At 38.3% G+C, this 16,326-nt stretch overlaps 1 long non-coding RNA gene across 1 annotated transcript in view; it reads right to left on the minus strand.

Annotated features, from left to right (window-relative positions):
• Positions 1-311: 311 nt before the first annotated feature.
• LOC133247192 (uncharacterized) overlaps positions 312-16,326 on the minus strand; it is a 50,616-nt gene continuing 34,601 nt past the window's right edge. Inside the window, exon 2 of the long non-coding RNA XR_009736300.1 lies at positions 312-3,457. This is a non-coding gene — a long non-coding RNA (uncharacterized LOC133247192). The remainder of the gene's footprint in view (positions 3,458-16,326) is intronic.

Raw genomic sequence — 16,326 nt, forward strand, 5'->3', positions numbered from 1 at the left:
ATTGTCTTTCTTTAGGACTGAAAAGAAAACTGACCTTTTCAAGTCCTGTGGCCACTGCTGAGTTTTCCAGATTATCTGGCATATTGAGTATAGCACTTTCACAGCATCATTTTTTCGGTTTTGAAATAGCTCAACTGGAATTCCATCACCTCCACTAGCTTTGTTCATAGTGATGCTTCCTAAAGGCCACTGACTTTGTATTCCAGGATGTCTGGCTGTAGGTGACTGACCACACCATTGTGGTTATCTGGGTCATTACGGTCTTTTTTGTACAGTTCTTCTGTGTATTCTTGTCACCTCTTCTTAATATCTTCTGCTTCTGTTAGGTCCATACAATTTCTGTCCTTTATTGTGCCTATTTTTGCAATAAATGTTTCCTGGGTATCTATAATTTTCTTGAAGAGATCTCTGTGTGCATACAAAGTCACTCAGTCATGTCCAGCTCTTTGCGACCCCATGGACCATAGCCTGCCAGGCTCCTCTGTCCATGGTATTCTCCAGGCAAGAATACTGGAGTGGGTTGCCATGCCCTCCTCCAGGGAACAGATCTCTAGTCCTTCCCATTCTATTGTTTTCTTCTCTTTCTTTACATTGATCAATGAGGAAGGCTTTCTTATCTCTCCTTGCTATTCTTTGGAATAGCATTCCAAAGAAAAGAACTCTGCATTCAAATGGGTATATCTTTCCTTTACTCCTTTGCCTTTAGCTTCCCTTCTTTTCTCAGCTATTTGTAAGTCCTCCTCAGACAACCAGTTTGCTTTTTTGCCTTTCTTTTTCTTGAGGATGGTCTTGATCACTGCATCCTGTACAAAGTCACGAACCTCCATCCATAGTTCTTCAGGCACTCTATCAGATCTAATCCCTTGAATCTATTTGTCACTTCTACTGTATAATCATAAAGGATTTGATATAGGTCATACCTGAAAGGTCTAGTTGTTTTCCCTACTTACTTCAATTTAAGTCTGAATTTGGCAATAAGGACTTCATGATCTGAGCCACAGTCAGCTCCTAGTCTTGTTTTTGCTGACTGTATAGAGCTTCTCCTTCTTTGGCTGCAAAAAATATAATCAATCTGATTTCAGCCTTGACCATCTGGGACAAAAGTTAGGAAGACGGTTAGTATGACTCTAAAGTAGTAATATAAGTGAGATATTCATGGGATAAAATGGTTTTTATTTTGATTTCAGTGGTGGTTAAATGAATCCAATATGCAATTACAGCAAACAAACAAAACACTATTCACATGTTGTATCAGTGTCAATGTTTTTGATATTGTACTTTGCTTACCTAAGATATAACCACGAAAAACAGGGTAAAAGATACCTCAGTCTTCTCTGTACTATCTTTGTAGCTTCATGTGAATTGATAATTATTTCAAAATAAAATGTTAAAAAGCACTATATAAAAGCTGAGAGGAGGGGATAGGATGAACTTTGTTGTTCAGTTGCGAAGTCATGTCTGACACGCTGTGTGAACTACAGCATGCCGGGCTCCTCTGTGCTCCACTATTCTCCCAGAGTTTGCTCAAAGTCATTTCCTTTGAGTTGGTAATACTATCTAACCATCTCATTCTCTGCTGCCTCCTTCACATGGGTGAAATAAACTTGTCATAAATTAATCATTACTGATGCAGAGTGATGGGTATGAGGACATTTATTATAATTATTCTGATTTGTATATACTGAGTAGAAAACAAAATCAGGGACCATGTCATATTTATTTGTGTTCAATATATAAACACTGGATCCCCAGTGTTCAGCTAATCACCGATGCTTAAAACTATTTGCTAAATAACAAATGTCAAGGAAGTCAACCTCTTAGTCTTGGTTTCCTCCTTTACAACATGAACAGCATAGTATTTCCCTCTCAGTGCCATTGTATGGGTAAAAGGCCAACAAATATGAGTATTTCACAAGTAAAAGTAGTGAATGAAACATCAGTGAGTTGTGGGACCACTTCAAGCTACCTAATTTACATGTATTCCAAGTTGAGGAAGGAAATGAGAGAGAAGAAAAGATAGAAAAATGTTTGAAAATATAATAGCATTTATATTATATGAAAAACATCATGAAGTGAAGTGAAAGTCTCAGTCATGTCCGACTCTCCTGTATAATCCATGGAATTCTCCAGGCCATAAAACTGGAGGGGGTATCCTTCCCTCCTCCAGGGGATCTTTCCAACCCAGGGATCAAACCCAGGTCTCCCACATTGCAGATGGATTCTTTACCAGCTGAGTCACAAGGGAAGCCCAAGAATACTGAAGTGGGTAGCCTATCCCTTCTCCAGTGGATCTTCCTGACCCAGGAATTGAATTGGGGTCCCCTGCATTGCAGCAGGAAACATCATATTTGTATGAAAAATATTTTCAAAAATGTTTGAAAATATAATTTTATAAATTTGTTGAAAACTATCAATCCACATTTCAAAGAAGCTCAATAAACCTGAAGACAAGAATCATGAAGCAAACTACACCAAGATGTGTATAAATCAAATATCTCAAAACCATTGTAAAAGATCAAATGTTAAAAGCAGCCAGGAAAAAAGTGGCACATTGCATACAGGGGAACAAAAATAAGACTAATAGCATTGTCAGAAACAGTGCAAGCAATAAGGCAAGACAAAATGGATATGTTTATAACTTAAAGTTTATAAAATATACTTTAACAAATATAATCTAGCAATAATTGAAGAAAAAATACAACATAAGCAAGTGGGTTTTCTCTCACTAATGCAGTGTTGACATTTGTGGAGACATTTGTACAGTAGTCAATGTAATACACCTACTAACAGGTTTTAAAGCAAAAAATGATATAATTATCAGCACGCTGCTGCTGCTGCTGCTGCTACTGCTAAGTTGCTTCAGTCGTGTCCGACTCTGTGCGACCCCATAGACGGCAGCCCACCAGGCTCCCCTGTCCCTGGGATTCTCCAGGCAAGAACACACAAGTAGGTTGCCATTTCCTTCTCCAATACATGAAAGTGAAAAGTGAAAGTGAAGTCACTCAGTCGTGTCCAACTCTTCGTGACCCCACGGACTGCAGCCTACCAGGCTCCTCCACCCATGGGATTTTCCAGGCAAGAGTACTGGAGTGGGGTTCCATTGCCTTCTCCAAAATTATCAGCATAGATACAGAAAAAGCATTTGACAAAATTCAACATCAATTCCTGATAGAAAACTCTTACTAGGCAAGCAATTTGATAGAAGATTGTCCATATAACAAAGAATATCTATGAGAAACCCACAGCCTATACTTAATAATGAAATGCTGAGTATTTTCTCCCTAGTTGCGAAGAGCCAAATATGTCCCCCACCTCCACCTTTTTTCCTACATTGCACTGGAAGACCTAGCCAGAAGAATAACCACACTTCCCCCAAAAAATCCATATAAATTATAATAGAAGAATAAAACTGACCTTACCTGCTTAAGGAATGTTTATGAATAAAATGCTATGCATTCTACAAAAAAAAAAAAAAAGGAAAAATGTATAAGCAAATTTAGCAAGATTGTATATTCAAAGCAATTATACAAAATCAATTTTGTTTCTAAATGTTAGCAAGGCATAACTAAAAGATGACATTTAAAAATCAATACCAGTTAAATAGCATAAAAATATGAAATACTCGTGGACATATTTAACAAACTGTGTTCAAATTTTATAAACTAAAAACTATAAAACATTGCTGGAATTAATTAAAGAAGATACAAATACATGACATATATTGAGCTTTATAGAAGAGCTTTTACTATTAAGATTTCAAGTTTTTCCCATTATGGCTTGTGGTGTCAATGCTATTCTAGTCAAAAACCCATTGGGTTGGTTTTTTGTTTGTTTTTTTTTTTTAAGAATTTAATAAAGTTACTCTTAAATCCACATGAGAATTCTACATACATAGAATAGCCAAGTGATTCATGATGAAAAGATGAACTTTGATGAAAAGAAAAAAATTAAAAGCCTATACCACTCGATTTCATGGTTTACCATGAAATTTTACTAATCGAAACAGTGTAGTACTAGCATTAGGATTAATGTATAGATCAGTGGAATAGAAGAGAGAGCAAGAATTTCAACAAAGGAGCTAGAGTAATTCAATGGGCAAAGGATGGTCTTTTCAACAAATAGTGCTGGAATAATTGGCTACTGGTATGGCTCAGTGGGTGAAGAATCCACCTGCCAATGCAGGAGATATAGGAGAAGCAGGTTTGATCCCTGGGTCAGAAAGTTTCCCTGGAGGAGGAAATGGTAACCCACTCCAGTATTCTTGCCTGGAAAATCCCATGGACAGAGGAGCCTGGTAGGCCACAGTCCAAAGGGTTACAAAGAGTTGGACACGACTGAGCAACTAAGCACATGCAAATAAGAACTTTGGCCCTTATCTTATATATACAAATTATTCTGAAAGGATTGTAGGCCTAAACAAAAATAAAATATAAAAATTCTGGGAAAAAAAGGAGGAGAAAATCTTTGTGGCCTTAGGTTAAACAACAACAACAACAAAAGTTAGATATGTCACAAAATGCATGGACAATGGAAGAAAAAGATGGTTAAATTAGACTTCATTAAATTAAAACTTTTGCTTTTCTAAAGACACTATTTAAAAACTGAAAAGGGGGGGAGGAGCCAAGATGGCGGAGGAGTAGGACGGGGAGAACACTTTCTCCCCCACAAATTCATCAAAAGAGCATTTAAACGTTGAGTAAATTCCACAAAACAAATACTGAATGCCGGCAGAGGACATCAGGCACCCAGAAAAGCAACCCAACTCTTCGAAAGGAAGTAGGAAAAAATATAGAAGACAAAAAAAGAGACAAAAGAGGGAGGGACGGAGCTCCGTCCCGGGAAGGGAGTCTTAAAAAGAGAGAAGTTTCCAAATACCAGGAAACTTTCTCACTGCCGAATCTGTGCCAAGCTTTGGAAGCACAGAGGGCAACATAACAGGGAGAAAAAATAAATTAACAATTAAAACTCGCAGATTGCAAGCCCTACGGTAACTCCCCCAGCGGAGAAGCAGCGCAGACGCCTGCACATGCCATTAGCAAGCGGGGGCTGGGCAGGGAGGCGTGGCGCGGGCTGCATCGTTCAGAGTAAGAATCTGGCCTGAATACCCTGAGCACTATCTGAGCAAAATAATCTGGGCTAGCAAACCAGACTGTGGGATATCTACCACGCAAAAAGCCAGCCCCAACCTAAGACACCGCCAGGCCCGCACACGGAACAAAGGACTGAACAGAGATAGCCGGCTGCAGACCTTCCCCCTTCGGTGACAGGCAGCCAGAGCCGGAAGGGGGCAATCGCAGCCCCAGAGAGACATTATCTATAAAACTGTAAGCAGGCTTCTTTGCTAACTAAAACTTCTTGGGGGTCTGGACGGTCAACATCTGCCTGAGAAGGTGCGCCGGTTTTACACCCAGATAACCGAGTGATGGGGAGGCGATAAGTCACAGCATTGGCGCTCGCCAAACACCTCATCACCTGAGCTGCTCGGACCTGGGAAGTGCACAAAACGCAGGCCCAACCGAGTCTGCACCTCTGAGGACTACCCGAGTGCCTGAACCTGAGCGGCTTGGACCTGGGAGGTGCATGCAGTCCAGGGCCGGCCTCGGATTGTTCCCGGCGGAACAACCTAGAGCCCAAGCAGTGTGGGCAGGGAGGCTACACGCGCTGTGAGCGGGGGCAGACCCAGGGTGGCTGAGGCACTGCGAGCGCACGCCAGTGTTATTTGTTTGCAGCATCCCTCCCTCCCTCCCCACAGCGCGACTGAACAAGTGAGCCTAAAAAAAAAAAAAACAAAGTTTCCCCCACCGTCCCCTTTGTGTCAGGGCGGTAACCAGACACTGAAGAGACCAGCAAACAGAAGAAGCTATAACAGAGGGAAACGCCTTGGAAGCTACAGGCAATAGATTAAAACCCCATGGTTACTACAGACTACATAGGAAGGGGCCTATAGATCTTGAGAAATATAAGTCGGACCAAGGAACTAGCCAAAGATGAACTGAACCCACAATACTCACAACAAAACCAGAGAAAGTCCTAGATATATTTTTACTATTTTTATGATCATTCTTTCTTTCTCTCTTTTTTTTTAATTTTTAGAAAAAAAAATTTTTTTAAGTCCTCTATTGTTCCTTTAATTTTCACTTTTATAACCTATTACTTTGCAAAAAAAAAAAAAAGACCCTATTTTTTTCTTCTTCAGCAAACTTCATATATATATATATATATATTATAATTTTTCAACCTTGTTTTTTTTTTCCTTCTTTTCTTCTTTTCTTTAACATTGTATTTTTGAAATTCCAAACTCTACTCTAGTTTTTTAATTTTAGCTTTTTGGTATATGTTATCAATTTTGTACCTATAGTTTTTTTTATAATTTCTGTGACTTTTTTTTTTCTGTTTCTTTCTCTTCTTCTTTTATATAACGTTGTATATCTGAAATTCCAAACTCTACTCTAGATTTTTAATTCATGCTTTTTGGTATTTGATATTAATTTTGTACCTGTATTTTCTTTATAATTTTTGCGACATTGTTTGTTTTTGTTTGTTTGTTTGTTTTCTCTCTTTATGTCTCTTCTTCCTTTTGTTTAACATTGTATTTTTGAAATTCCAAACTCTACTCTAGATTTTTAATTTCTGCTTTTTGGTATTAGTTACCAATTTTGTACCTGTATTTTCTTTATAATTTTTGTGACCTTGTTTGTTTTTCTTTGTTCGTTTTTTCTCTCTTTCTTTTCCTTCTTCTTTTCTTTAACATTGTATTTTTGAAATTCCAAACTCTACTCTAGATTTTTAATTTTTGCTTTTATGTATTTGTTACCAATTTTGTACCTTTAAGAACCCAATCCTCAGGACCCATTTTTCACTAGAGAGTGAGATTACTGGCTTGACTGCTCTCCCTCCCTTTGGACTCTCCTTTTTCTCCACCAGGTCGCCTGTGTCTCCTCCCTAACCCCTCTCTACTCTACCCAACTCTGTGAGTTTCTGTGTGTTCCAGACGGTGGAGAACACTTAGGGAACTGATTACTGGATGGAGCTGTCTCCCTTCTTTTCATTCCCCCCTTTTATCCTTCTGGCCACCTCTGTCTCCTTCCTCCTTCTTCTCTTCTCTGTATAACTCCGTGAACATCTCTGACTGGTCCAGTTGTGGAGTGCACATAAGGAAGTGACTACTGGCTACCCCACTCTCTCCACTATTGATTCCACCTCATCTTATTTGGGTCACCTCCAACTCTCTCCTCCCTCTTCTCTTCTCCATGTAACACTGTGAACCTCTCTGAGTGACCCTCACAGTAGAGAAACTGTTCATCTTTAACGTAGATGTTTTATCAATGGTGCTGTATAGAAGGAGAAGTTTTGAAACTACTGTAAAAATAAGACCAATAACTGGAAGCAGGAGGCTTAAGTCCTAACCCTGACTCCAGGGAACTCCTGACTTCAAGGAACATTAATTGACAGGAGCTCATCAAACGCCTCCATACCAACACTGAAACCAAGCACCACACAAGGGCCAACAAGTTCCAGGTCAAGACATACCAAGCAAATTCTCCAGCAACAAAGGAACACAGCCCTGAGCTTCAAGATACAAGCTGCCCAAAGTCACCCCCAAACCAAAGACATCTCATAACTCATTACTGGACATTTCATTGCACTCCAGAGAGAAGAAATACAGCTCCACCCACCAGAACACCGACACAAGCTTCCCTAACCAGGAAACCTTGACAAGCCACCTGTACAAACCCACACACAGCAAAGAAAAGCCACAATAAAGAGAACTCCACAAACTGCCAGAATACAGAAAGGATACCCCAAAACCAACAATATAAACAAGATGAAGAGACAGAGGAATACCCAGCAGATAAAGGAACAGGATAAATGCCCACCAAACCAAACAAAAGAGGAAGAGATAGGGAATCTACCTGATAAAGAATTCCAAATAATGATAGTGAAATTGATCCAAAATCTCGAAATTAAAATGGAATCACAGATAAATAGCCTGGAGACAAGGATTGAGAAGATGCAAGAAAGGTTTAACAAGGACCTAGAAGAAATAAAAAAGAGTCAATATATAATGAATAATGCAATGAATGAAATTAAAAACACTCTGGAGGCAACAAATAGTAGAATAACAGAGGCAGAAGATAGGATTAGTGAATTAGAAGATAGAATGGTAGAAATAAATGAATCAGAGAGGATAAAAGAAAAACGAATTAAAAGAAATGAGGACAATCTCAGAGACCTCCAGGACAATATTAAACGCTACAACATTCGGATCATAGGGATTCCAGAAGAAGAAGACAAAAAGAAAGACCATGAGAAAATACTTGAGGAAATAATAGTTGAAAACTTCCCAAAAATGGGGAAGGAAGTAATCACACAAGTTCAAGAAACCCAGAGAGTCCCAAACAGGATAAACCCAAGGAGAAACACCCCAAGACACATATTAATCAAATTAACAAAGATCAAACACAAAGAACAAATATTAAAAGCAGCAAGAGAAAAACAACAAATAACACACAAGGGAATTTCCATAAGGATAACAGCTGATCTTTCAATAGAAACTCTTCAAGCCAGGAGGGAATGGCAAGACATACTTAAAATGATGAAAGAAAATAACCTACAGCCCAGATTATTGTACCCAGCAAGGATTTCATTCAAGTATGAAGGAGAAATCAAAAGCTTTTCAGACAAGCAAAAGCTGAGAGAATTCTGCACCACCAAACCAGCTCTCCAACAAATACTAAAGGATATTCTCTAGACAGGAAACACAAAAATGGTGTATAAATTCGAACCCCAAACAATAAAGTAAATGGCAACGGGATCATACTTATCAGTAATTACCTTAAACGTAAATGGGTTGAATGCCCCAACCAAAAGACAAAGACTGGCTGAATGGATACAAAAACAAGACCCCTACATATGTTGTCTACAGGAGACCCACCTCAAAACAGGGGACACATACAGACTGAAAGTGAAGGGCTGGAAAAAGATTTTCCATGCAAATAGGGACCAAAAGAAAGCAGGAGTAGCAATACTCGTATCAGATAAATTAGACTTTAAAACAAAGGCTGTGAAAAGAGACAAAGAAGGTCACTACATAATGATCAAAGGATCAATCCAAGAAGAAGATATAACAATTATAAATATATATGCACCCAACAAAGGAGCACCGCAGTATGTAAGACAAATGCTAACAAGTATGAAAGGAGAAATTAACAATAACACAATAATAGTGGGAGACTTTAATACCCCACTCACACCTATGGATAGATCAACTAAACAGAAAATTAACAAGGAAACACAAACTTTACACGATACAATAGACCAGTTAGACCTAATTGATATCTATAGGACATTTCATCCCAAAACAATGAACTTCACCTTTTTCTCAAGTGCACATGGAACCTTCTCCAGGATAGATCAATCCTGGGCCATAAATCTAGCCTTGGTAAATTCAAAAAAATAGAAATCATTCCAAGCATCTTTTCTGACCACAATGCAGTAAGATTAGATCTCAATTACAGGAGAAAAACTATTTAAAATTCCAACATATGGAGGCTGAACAACACGCTGCTGAATAACCAACAAATCACAGAAGAAATCAAAAAAGAAATCAAAATTTGCATAGAAACGAATGAAAATGAAAACACAACAACCCAAAACCTGTGGGACACGGTAAAAGCAGTCCTAAGGGGAAAGTTCATAGCAATACAGGCACACCTCAAGAAACAAGAAAAAAGTCAAATAAATAACCTAACTCTACACCTAAAGCAACTAGAAAAGGAAGAAATGAAGAACCCCAGGGTTAGTAGAAGGAAAGAAATCTTAAAAATTAGAGCAGAAATAAATGCGTAAGAAACAAAAGAGACCATAGCAAAAATCAATAAAACCAAAAGCTGGTTCTTTGAAAGGATAAATAAAATTGACAAACCATTAGCCAGACTCATCAAGAAACAAAGGGAGAAAAATCAAATCAATAAAATTAGAAATGAAAATGGAGAGATCACAACAGACAACACAGAAATACAAAGGATCATAAGAGACTACTATCAACAATTATATGCCAATAAAATGGACAACGTGGAAGAAATGGACAAATTCTTAGAAAAGTACAACTTTCCAAAACTCGACCAGGAAGAAATAGAAAATCTTAACAGACCCATCACAAGCACGGAAATTGAAACTGTAATCAAAAATCTTCCAGCAAACAAAAGCCCAGATCCAGACGGCTTCACAGCTGAATTCTACCAAAAATTTAGAGAAGAGCTAACACCTATCCTGCTCAAACTCTTCCAGAAAATTGCAGAGGAAGGTAAACTTCCAAACTCATTCTATGAGGCCACCATCACCCTAATACCAAAACCTGACAAAGATCCCACAAAAAAATAAAATTACAGGCCAACATCACTGATGAACATAGATGCAAAAATCCTTAACAAAATTCTAGCAATCAGAATCCAACAACACATTAAAAAGATCATACACCATGACCAAGTGGGCTTTATCCCAGGGATGCAAGGATTCTTCAATATCCGCAAATCAATCAATGTAATACACCACATTAACAAATTGAAAAATAAAAACCATATGATTATCTCAATAGATGCAGAGAAAGCCTTTGACAAAATTCAACACCCATTTATGATAAAAACTCTCCAGAAAGCAGGAATAGAAGGAACATACCTCAACATAAAAAAAGCTATATATGACAAACCCACAGCAAACATTATCCTCAATGGTGAAAAATTGAAAGCATTTCCTCTAAAGTCAGGAACAAGACAAGGGTGCCCACTTTCACCATTACTATTCAACATAGTTTTGGAAGTTTTGGCCACAGCAATCAGAGCAGAAAAAGAAATAAAAGGAATCCAAATTGGAAAAGAAGTAAAACTCTCACTATTTGCAGATGACATGATCCTCTACATAGAAAACCCTAAAGACTCCACCAGAAAATTACTAGAACTAATCAATGACTATAGTAAAGTTGCAGGATATAAAATCAACACACAGAAATCCCTTGCATTTCTATACACTAATAATGAGAAAACAGAAAGAGAAATTAAGGAAACAATTCCATTCACCATTGCAACAGAAAGAATAAAATACTTAGGAATATATCTACCTAAAGAAACTAAAACCTGTATACAGAAAACTATAAAACACTGGTGAAAGAAATCAAAGAGGACACTAATAGATGGAGAAATATACCATGTTCATGGATTGGAAGAATCAATATAGTGAAAATGAGTATACTACCCAAAGCAATTTATAGATTCAATGCAATCCCTATCAAGCTACCAACAGTATTCTTCACAGAGCTAGAACAAATAATTTCACAATTTGTATGGAAATACAAAAAACCTCGAATAGCCAGAGCGATCTTGAGAAAGAAGAATGGAACTGGAGGAATCAACCTACCTGACTTCAGGCTCTACTACAAAGCCACAGTTATCAAGACAGTATGGTACTGGCACAAAGACAGAAATATAGATCAATGGAACAAAATAGAAAGCCCAGAGATAAATCCACGCACATATGGACACCTTATCTTTGACGAAGGAGGCAAGAATATACAATGGATTAAAGACAACCTCTTTAACAAGTGGTGCTGGGAAATCTGGTCAACCACTTGTAAAAGAATGAAACTAGAACACTTTCTAACACCATACACAAAAATAAACTCAAAATGGATTAAAGATCTAAACGTAAGACCAGAAACTATAAAACTCCTAGAGGAGAACATAGGCAAAACACTCTCTGACATACACCACAGCAGGATCCTCTATGACTCACCTCCCAGAATATTGGAAATAAAAGCAAAAATAAACAAATGGGACCTAATTAACCTTAAAAGCTTCTGCACATCAAAGGAAACTATTAGCAAGGTGAAAAGACAGCCTTCAGAATGGGAGAAAATAATAGCAAATGAAGCAACTGACAAACAACTAATCTCAAAAATATACAAGCAACTCCTACAGCTCAACTCCAGAAAAATAAATGACTCAATCAAAAAATGGGCCAAAGAACTAAATAGACATTTCTCCAAAGAAGACATACAGATGGTTAACAAACACATGAAAAAATGCTCAACATCACTCAGTATCAGAGAAATGCAAATCAAAACCACTATGAGGTACCATTTCACGCCAGTCAGAATGGCTGTGATCCAAAAGTCTACAAATAATAAATGCTGGAGAGGGTGTGGAGAAAAGGGAACCCTCTTACACGGTTGGTGGGAATGCAAACTAGTACAGCCACTATGGAGAACAGTGTGGAGATTCCTTAAAAAACTGGAAATAGAACTGCCCTATGATCCAGCAATCCCACTGCTGGGCATACACACTGAGGAAACCAGAATTGAAGAAGACACATGTACCCCAATGTTCATCGCAGCACTGTTTATAATAGCCAGGACATGGAAGCAACCTAGATGTCCATCAGCAGATGAATGGATAAGAAAGCTGTGGTACATATACACAATGGAGTATTACTCAGCCATTAAAAAGAATACATTTGAATCAGTTCTAATGAGGTGCATGAAACTGGAGCCTATTATACAGAGTGAAGTAAGCCAGAAAGAAAAACACCAATACAGTATACTAACGCATATATATGGAATTTAGAAAGATGGTAACAATAACCCTGTGTACGAGACAGCAAAAGAGACACTGATGTATAGAACAGTCTTATGGACTCTGTGGGAGAGGGAGAGGGTGGGAAGATCTGGGAGAATGGCATTGAAACATGTAAAATATCATGTATGAAACAAGATGCCAGTCCAGGTTCGATGCGGGATACTGGATGCTTGGGGCTAGTGCACTGGGACGACCCAGAGGGATGTTATGTGGAGGGAGGAGGGTTCAGGATGGGGAACACATGTATACCTGTGGTGGATTCATTTTCGTATTTGGCAAAACTAATACAATTATGTAAAGTTTAAAAATAAAATAAAATTTTAAAAAAACTGAAAAGGTATGGCAAAGTTTGGGGAAAATATATGTGAAATACATATCTTTGAAAGCATTCATATCCTGACAATAAAAAGAAACAACTATAACTCATAACTGGGGCTTCCCAGGTGACACAATGGTAAAGAGTCCACCTGCCCATGCAGGAGACACAAGAGATACAAGTTCAAACTCTGGGCCAGGAAGATCCCCTGGAGGAGGAAATGGCAACCCACTTCAGTATTCTTAGAAAATTCCATGGACAGAGGCTCCTGGAGGGTTACAGTCCATGGGATCACAAAGAGTTGGACAGGAATGAGCACACACACATGCTAAGACATAGCTCAATAATTAGAAGACACAAGTCTGGAAAAAAAAAAAAAAACACAAAGATTTTAACAGGCATTTCACAAAGAAAAACATAAATGACACACAAGCACAGAAAAAATATTCAACATAATTAGTCATCAGGAAAATGAAAATTAAAACCACAATGAACTATAACTATATTTCTACTAGAATGGCTAAAATTAAAAGGATGTGCTGTGTGTTTAGTCGCTCAATCGTGTCTGACTCTTTGTGACCTCATAGACTGTAGCCTGCCAAGCTCCTTTGTCCATAGGGATTCTCCAGGCAAGAACACTTGAGTGGGTTGCCATGCCCTCCTCCAGGGGATCTTCCCAACCCAGAGATTGAACCCAGGTCTCCTGTATTGCAGGCAGACCCTTTACCATCTGAGCCACTATGGAAGCCCCACATACACATATAACTTATACATTTGGTAGTAGATGTAGGGTGGATGAAATTGAAAAAAAGACTAAAGGATCAACTATATTTCAATTAAAAATAAATTAGAACAAAGAAACACTGGGAATAAAGAAAAAGAAAAAAAAAGAACTGAATGTATTAGGAAGTCAAGATGATCCTAGTAATCCTGAAGAAAGGCATCCCGTAGACAGAATGGGAGTAAAGAACATGAAAGAAATGTTGGAGATGTTGAACATGAAATAGCTGTTAGAGGTGTTTCAGATTAGGACTATTCCATGTAATTTGCTAGCTCCTTTCTTTCTCTTTTCTTTTGGTGTAAATAAGAAATCCCTCACCTTGTCTCAGACACATTTGATTATGTATGTAGCAGCAGTTTCAAGGAATGGACAAGGAAAAAGGAGCTGTGGATATACATGGGCCTCACATAGCCATCTTAACTGGGGATAGTGGGAGGTTAAGATTAGGCAAAACAGCCTTCAGAATGGGAGAAAATAATAGCAAATGAAGCAACTGACAAACAACTAATCTCAAAAATATACAAGCAACTCCTACAGCTCAATTCCAGAAAAATAAATGACCCAATCAAAAAATGAGCCAAAGAACTAGACATTTCTCCAAAGAAGACATACAGATGGCTAACAAACACATGAAAAAATGCTCAACATCACTCAGTATCAGAGAAATGCAAATCAAAACCACTATGAGGTACCATTTCACGCCAGTCAGAATGGCTGTGATCCAAAAGTCTACAAGCAATAAATGCTGGAGAGGGTGTGGAGAAAAGGGAACCCTCTTACACGGTTGGTGGGAATGCAAACTAGTACAGCCACTATGGAGAACAGTGTGGAGATTCCTTAAAAAACTGGAAATAGAACTGCCTTATGATCCAGCAATCCCACTGCTGGGCATACACACTGAGGAAACCAGAATTGAAGAAGACACATGTACCCCAATGTTCATCGCAGCACTGTTTATAATAGCCAGGACATGGAAGCAACCTAGATGTCCATCAGCAGATGAATGGATAAGAAAGCTGTGGTACATATACACAGTGGAGTATTATTCAGCCATTAAAAAGAATACATTTGGATCAGTTCTAATGAAGTGGATGAAACTGGAGCCTATTATACAGAGTGAAGTAAGCCAGAAAGAAAAACACCAATACAGTATACTAACGCATATATATGGAATTTAGAAAGATGGTAACAATAACCCTGTATACGAGACAGCAAAAGAGACACTGATGTATAGAACAGTGTTTTGGACTCTGTGGGAGAGGGAGAGGGTGGGAGGATTTGGGAGAATGGCATTGAAACATGTATAGTATCATATATGAAACGAGTCGCCAGTCCAGGTTCGATGCACGATACTGGATGCTTGGGGCTGGTTCACTGGGACGACCCAGAGGGATGGTATGGGGAGGGAGGAGGGTTCAGGATGGGGAACACATGTATACCTGTGGTGGATTTATGTTGATGTATTGCAAAACCAATACAATATTGTAAAGTTAAAAAAAAAATAAAGCAAATAAGCCTTCAAAAAAAAAAAAAAAGACTGGGCAAAATCACCCATAAACTCTTTTCACTTTATGTCCATTTTCCCAATTCCCCACCCCAGGAAGTTCTGACACAGTGTATGTGTAGAGAGGTTGATTTGAAAACCTCCATATATGATTCTGATTCAACTTCACTTTCTAACAACTTCAGGTTTCCTCTCCAAAATTTGAGTTGAGAACCACTGATTTAAAATTTGCCTAGAGCTTGTTACACAGAGTGAAGTAAGTCAGAAGGAGAAAAACAAATATCACATATTAACACATATATATGGAATCTAGAAAGAGAACACTTATGAACCTATTCGCAGGGCAGCAATGGAGATATAGATATGAACGGACTTGTGGACCCAGCGGAGGAAGGAGAGGGTGGACAAACTGAGAGAGGAGCATGGAAACATATACATTATCATATGTAAAATAGGTAGTGGTGGGCATTTTATGTATGACTCAAGAGGCTCAAACCAGTACTCTGAGACAATCTAGAGGGGTGGGATGGGGTGGGAGGTGAGAAGGAGCTTCAAGAGGGAGGGGATATATGTATACCTATGGCTGATTGATGTATGGCAGAAACCAACACAATATTGTAAAGCAATTATCCTCCAATTAAAAATAAATAAATTTAAAGTTTTAAAAATTCTGGTAAGACATGCCCAGGGGAGAAATCAGTTTTTAGATATGCTAAGTTTGCAGAGGTTGCAGAGAATTCCAGGTGGCATGTGTGACAAAAAATTGAGGTGGAAGTAATTGGTTAGAGCTGAAGACATTAAATTGAAAATTTTCAGTATGGAGATGATATTTTAAGCCATAGATGTTGAAAAGATCATCAAAGAAAGACAGGGGGAAAAAAAGAAACCTGAGGATTGAATTCAATAAATTATCCACAATCAAAGGGGCAGGAGGACAAAAGAAGTGTCAGCAAAGGAAACCAAGTAACAGTGATAATAGAAGCAGGGGAGACTCAGAGAAGTGTGATAACATATTTAGTCAAAGATTGGAGCTAAAATATAAGCCAGGGAGGATAAGAGTCACTTGTACTTATGTGATTTACCTGAAAAGAATTCC

This window comes from Bos javanicus, chromosome 5, assembly GCF_032452875.1.
Source record: "Bos javanicus breed banteng chromosome 5, ARS-OSU_banteng_1.0, whole genome shotgun sequence".
In the NCBI taxonomy this organism is placed as follows: domain Eukaryota; kingdom Metazoa; phylum Chordata; class Mammalia; order Artiodactyla; family Bovidae; genus Bos; species Bos javanicus.